Raw genomic sequence first — 6,849 nt, 5'->3', positions numbered from 1 at the left:
TTGCTGGTATTTATGATATTACAGTGACGGCTCCACCATTCCTTATGAAAAAATTAAGAAAAGGCAATGGAAAAAGCCAGTCTTATTGACTGTTAGATTCCCCCCCCCCCCAATATATAAACACTGACAGTTCCTCCAAAATCCATGAATATGTCCACTGAGAGAGCTGAACTTCAAACTGCAAAGTTGTTGCAAACAACTCCAGGCCTAGTTTGAGTGAATACAATGAAAGCAGCAATGAAACACTCTTACTCCACTAAGGAATTTTCATGACTTTGAAAGACGGTAATGATAGAGAAAACAAATAATGATCCAAAAGTATATTCAAATTCACAATAAAATTATTACAAAATAAAGCTCTTTATTATATGCTCTCTTAGCTAAGAATTCATTTTTTTTTCCTCAGGTGAATAACCTTATAATCAGAGTGTTAGAAGATAATGTACATCTGTCTCATAAACTGAAGTTGCTTGGCAATATGTGTGAGCAAGCCGTTCCTGGCCTTGATCTCAACCATAGAGGAAGATAGTTGCATACATCCCATCTTAATAGTAAAAAAAGAAACACAACCCTCACTCCAGTGTATATCCTCCAATGCTTAATAATCTTTTATCCACTCCCTTTAACTGAAAAACTCTTTGGACCTACTCTTAAAAATAAATTAATTTATTTATTTTCATCCATTGTTGATTTCTGTGCAGTATTTGATTTCTCCCCTATAGTTCTCCCACCACCATAACCTCTGACACATTACCATAGTCCCTTGTGCTCTTCTTTTCCCCCTCTGTCCTCTTTCTCTCCCACCCCTCCCAACCTGTCAACCCTTGCTGCCTTGCTGTATGCTTCCAACACATGGTCAGCTGGAAAATTTTGTCTTTTTTTTTGACATATTCTATTTTTACTGAAAACCTTTCAAAATTCTCATTGTTTCTCCATCAGGCTTTCTAGTGACCATTTATGAGTCAACATGATTCCTATGATGCCTGGATTATATTCATTTATCTATCTGGAATGGTAAATGAATTCTTAAATCATTAAGAATGGAAGCAAACATACACTTTCTTCTGGAATAAGTTGAATTGGCTCTCTGTTTACAAGAAGTAAATGTTATTGGTCCAGATAGTCTCTGATCCTGTCAGCGAGACTCTACTGTGTTGGAATCACTGTGTGGGATTTCTGAAAGGTCTCTGTGTGGAAGTTTGTATTTCCCATTGGGTGATAATGATGGAGACTCAGGCTCTGTTCCAGACTAGAGATTAAAGAGGAATAATATATTGGTCCCCAGGCAATATAAGTGAACCCTGAGAAACAAAACTGAAGCCTAAATCAAGTATTGCCCTCTTCATCCCAAGGTTAAACACTGAGAGCTGGATGAGCAGATATTTACAGCTTCCCACTGGTGCTCCTTGGCACATTTCCCTCTGAGCAAATTATTCCCTTCAGACCCTGGTCTGTGTTGATAGGAAAAATTTTCTACTGATTGTTCTCAAGAGACCAGGTCAGAACAAAATGAATAGTTTTGTTATGTTCTGGTTTTACCTTTTTTCTATGAACTCTTCTTCCTTTTAGAGGAGTAAATCTCCTAGCACCTTATCTCATATCTCAGGTAAAGTTTTCTCCATGTTTAAGACTGAAGAGGTCTCTTAAGTAGGTCCCTTGTGTATTCAAAGCATTGAATTTGGATGAGGGCACAGCCCATGGTAGCTCTAGAAGATTGTTATTCTACTTTCTTTTTTGTTTCATATTGGCTTAATTTTTATTTTATTTATATGTTTACTTACATTATTGTTCATTTAAAACCAATGTTTACTTCTTCCTTCCCTTACTTTGCCCACCCATCATCACCATAGTCCTCCACATTTCTCCCCTCCTCTGATCCCTCTTTATCCCCCTCCCCTGTAGGATATTTCTGTTTTTGTTGTGTTTTGTTGGGGGGGGGCTTGACCAGCAAGGCGAGGGGGTAGAGCCCCAGGGACAGCACGAGGAAGAACCAAACAGGTCTTTCGGTCTTTCGATGAGGAGGGAGGGAGGGAGAGGGAGAGAGAGAGAGAGAGAGGCAGAGAGAGAGAGAGAGCTTTATTCTTATAACAGCATGAGGGCGGTACAGAAGGTACAGGCGAGGGATGGTCTGATGTCTTAAAGGCCAATGGGGTTGAGGGGAGGGATCCGTTGTCATCTCAAGGAAGTCGAAGACTTATCTCGGGAGCCAGAAACAAAACTTATCTCAGGAACCCGAACTAGCTGAGTATGAAGGGAGAGGGAGTGGGGGAAAGGATTCGGGTATGCTGTTTTCTCAACCGGGATGTTTGCCCTAAGTTCTGATCAGGCATTGTTCTGTGTGTAGGAGGCAAGGTCCTGGTCTAGGTCCCCAACATTTTGTATTGTAGTAACAATACACTTATTCCCCCCATGTCTTATTTGTCTCTCTTATATTCCTCCTATAAGTGCAGCCATTCGATATTTTTCTTTTTAATTTTCTTAGTTTATTTTTACCTCATTTTGTGCCTTGAGTAGTTTTTCTTGAAATATTTCTTGTTAAAGTTCAATGCAATGCACATAAAATGAAGCCCAAAATTTAAAAAATAAACATTTTATCACATTGTGAAAATTGTAATGATGCTTCACGTGAAAATTCCATTGTGCTTTACAATTGTACCAAAAACAACAACAACAACAGCAAACCAATCCAAAAGCAAACAAAACAAAACTTTGGAATAAACCTCACAAAGGAGGTGAAAAAACCTGTACAAACTACAAAACGTTGATGGAAAATTGATACAAAGAAATGGAAGGACAATTCATGCTCATGGATTGGCAGAATTAACATCAAAATAGCCATTCTACCAAAAACAATGTACAGATTCAATGTAATTCCAATAAAAACCTCAATGGTGTTCTTCAAGGAAATAGAACAAGTATTGATGAAATACATGTGGAGTCACAAAAATCTCTTTTACCTAAAAAAAAGGGAGAAGGAAGGACTTCAGACTATACCACCAAATGATAATAATTAAGATGACATGGTACTGGAACAAAACCAGACTCATAGAGCAATGGAATTGAATTAAAAACCCAGACATAAAGCCACAGATATATGGACAACTAATCTATGACAAAAGAGCAAAGAATATACACTGGAACAAGGACAGTCTCTTTAATAAATGACTGACTACATGAAAGAATGAAACTACACTTTTACTTTACATCCTACACAAAGATAAACTGAAAATGTATTAAGGACCATAAAGTAAAAGCCAAAACAATAAAATACATAAAAGATAACATAGGCAAAACACTCCATGATATACATCACAGAAACATATTATTTTATTTTATTATTTGTTTTTATTTATAGCTTTTACATCACTGTGTATTCCCCGTAAAATTCCAACCACCAATTCACCCATGAACCATTACCATAATTTCCTGTGCTTTTCTCTCCCCTGTTTTGAACCTCTTTCCTCCCTCTCCCTATGATTTATGGATACCTGCTAATTTTGTTATTATTATTATTATTTTTTTCCTGATTCCTTATTTCATTCCACTATACTCCTCCTGTAAGTGAAATCATTTGATATTTTTCTTTTTTCTTGCTGGCTTATTTCAATGAGCATGATTCCTTCTAGCTCCATACATGATGCTGTGAGTGGTATTAGTATATTTCTTTTGATTGCTTATTACTTTTCCATTATGTTATATGCCACATTTTCTTGATCCAGTCATCTGTTATGGAACATTTGGGTTGTTTCTATTTCTTACCTATTATAAATAGAGCTTTAACAAACATAGAGGTACAGTTATCATTTTGAATTAATATATATTTTTTTGTCCCTTGGGTAGATCCCTAGCAGTGGAATAGCTGGTTTATGTGGTAGCTTCAACTTTAGTAGTTTGAGGAAAATCCACACAGCTTTCCATAGTGGTTGAGCCAGTTTGCATTCCACAGAAACATCTTTAAAGACTCATCCCCAAAACAAAGAAAATGAAGGAAAAGATAAACAGCTAGGACTATATCAAACTAAAAAATGTCTGCACACCAAAAGAGACAATAACCAAAACCAAGAGACACCCTACAAGTGGGAGAAAATATTTGCACTCCACACAAATGATAAGGGACTTATATCAAACATCTACAAAGTGCTTACACAACTCAACAAAAACAAAGTAAAGAATCTAATAAAAATGGGCCAATTGGTTAAAACAACACTTTTCTAAAGAGAAAATATGTATGGGTGACAGGCACATGAAAAAATGCTTAACATCACTTATAGCCAAGGAAATACAAATCAAACCCACAATGAGTTATCACCTCACAGCAGTAAGAATGACTCACACTATAAAAGGAAAACTTTTATAGTGCTGGTGGGAATGCAAACTAATCCAAACATATGGAAAGCTGTGTGGAGGGTTCTCAAACTACTAAAATGGATCTATCATATATGACCCAGGAATTTCACTCTTGAGAATCTACCTAAAAGAGACAAAAGTATTCATTTGAAGAAACCTGAAATCCTATGTTTATTGTAGCACTATTAACAATAGCTAAGATACAGAAATAATCTAAATGCCCCCAAATAAATGACTAAATCCAGAAGATGTGGTATATATACACAATGGAATACTACTCAGCAATAAAAAAGAGAACCTTGTGTCATTCACAGCAACATGGAAGGAGCTGAAAGGGATTATGCTCAGTGAAATATGTCGAAGGAGATTTAGGAGGAAGAGAGGGAAACTGAACAAGGGTTCAGAAAAAAAAAAGACAAAACTAGCAGACAAACTACAGAACTGAGACATAGCACAGGGGAGGAGGTAGGAGAGGAATCAAAACAGGGGAGAGAAGAGCACAAGATACTATGGTGATGGCTCAAAGGTGATTTGGTGGTAGGAATTTCATTGGGATTACACCTGAGGGGAGAAATACAGCATAATACAAAAGTCAACAATGATGTTAAAAAATACATACATACATACATATATATATATAAAATTAAAAAAAATTCCATGAAGCAACCTTTCGAGTCAAATAGTCTTTGCCTCATTTTAATGATATATGTCTCCATATATTTTATATATTTATGAGTAAATATATGTCCATAAATACATTATGGATAAATATATTTACATATTTATAAATATAAAACATGTTTATATATTTATGGATAAATCTCAGAAAAGTAGAAAAATGAAATTTTCTATATATTTTTATTTCTATATTTATGGTGATGTCTATCTTTCATTTCTCCTACTTTTTCGAGATTTATCCAATCTGTTGTGTATAGCATTAGCTAAGTAGTAGTCAATTATTTGGTTTATCAGTCAATGAACATGTGAGTTATTTCTAGTTGTTACCATAATTTAAATATTTCACAACTTTTCCATTATTTCATGATGCTTTATTACATCATACAAATTTACATACATGAATGTTTATTTGAGCTATATCAATTCATCAATTTTTACATTTATTTCTTTATTGAAATATATTTGATAGGTGGTATTGTATAAAGTTAAGGTGTAAACTTATTAATTTAAAACATTTATACAATTTGTCATTGTAGATAGTTGCCACAATTATCACATTCTATAATTATATATTTTTTTAGTGGTTGGAATAGCTAATATTCTTTTAGCAAATGTGATGATTATAATACAATATTGTTGTCTAATTCACTGTATTGTGCATTGGGCTTCTAAGATTGACTTATCCATTTTTGTCAATTTGTACCTGTATGCAATATCTGCCCTATTTCTTACAGCCAGCCCTGGTAACCTCCATTTTATTACTTTTTTGAGTGTGAATTTTTTAGATTCTAGATATGTTATGTCACACATCTCTGTGTGACTTATTTCACATAACCTAATGTCCTAAAATCTTTCCATGTTGTTGCTAATGGCAAGGCATCTTTCCTTCTCATGGTTGAATAACAGTCGCATAAGTATACATATATGTACATACACTTGTATATATATGTGGATGTAGATATAAACATCACATCTTTATTCAGCTATTCTTGGGCACTTAGTTTGTATGCACACTTTGGCCATTATGAATCACACTATAAGAAATGTGAGAATCATATGTTGCTGTAAGATCTTGTTTTTGTTACCTTTGGGTATATATACAGAAGTGGAATTGATGGGCCATATGGTAGTTTTATTTTTAATTTTTTGAGGAACCTCTATATTGTTTTCCATAATAGTTGAACAAATTTACATTCGTACCAACCATGCACAAGGGTTCCCTTTCCTCCATGTCCTCACTAACACACCAACATTTGTCATGTCTTCTCTTCTTAATTTTCCTCTAATATAAGGTACAAGACAGGGATGTTGTCTAACTCTCACCTATTATTTGGCACAATGTTGGAAATGTTAGTTGAGTAATTAGGTAAGAAAATGAAATAAAAGGCAATGAAATTTTAAAGGAAGAAATAAAAATTACTACTTGTGGATAACATACTATAAAATGGAAAACCTTATAAACTTTACTAAAAACTATTAGAAACAATAAAAAAATTGTTGGTAGCAAAATCAGTATGCAAAAATTAGTTGTGTTTCTAATAAGCAAACTGAACTATCAGAAGGAGAAATTAAGAACAGTATCATTTCCAATCACATAAAAAATAAATCAAATGCCTAGGGATAATTTAACCAAGTTGGTGAAAGACCCATACACTGAAAGCTATAAGATACTATTGAAAGAAACTGAAGTAGAAATGAAGAAATGGAAGAAAATTCTGCACTCATGAGCTGGGAGAATTAGCACTGTCAAAATAATTTTTTTTACATAAAACAATATACATATTTAAATTAATCTGTATATTGACATCTTTAAAGAAATTGAAT

At 34.2% G+C, this 6,849-nt stretch overlaps 1 pseudogene; it reads right to left on the bottom strand.

Moving 5' to 3' along the window:
* LOC101630533 overlaps positions 1-517 on the bottom strand; it is a 4,919-nt pseudogene extending 4,402 nt beyond the window's left edge.
* Positions 518-6,849: the final 6,332 nt, after the last annotated feature.

This window comes from Condylura cristata, unplaced genomic scaffold, assembly GCF_000260355.1.
Source record: "Condylura cristata isolate star-nosed mole 26May11 unplaced genomic scaffold, ConCri1.0 scaffold00024, whole genome shotgun sequence".
Lineage (NCBI taxonomy): Eukaryota > Metazoa > Chordata > Mammalia > Eulipotyphla > Talpidae > Condylura > Condylura cristata.
This window is presented reverse-complemented; position numbering and strand designations above follow the sequence as displayed.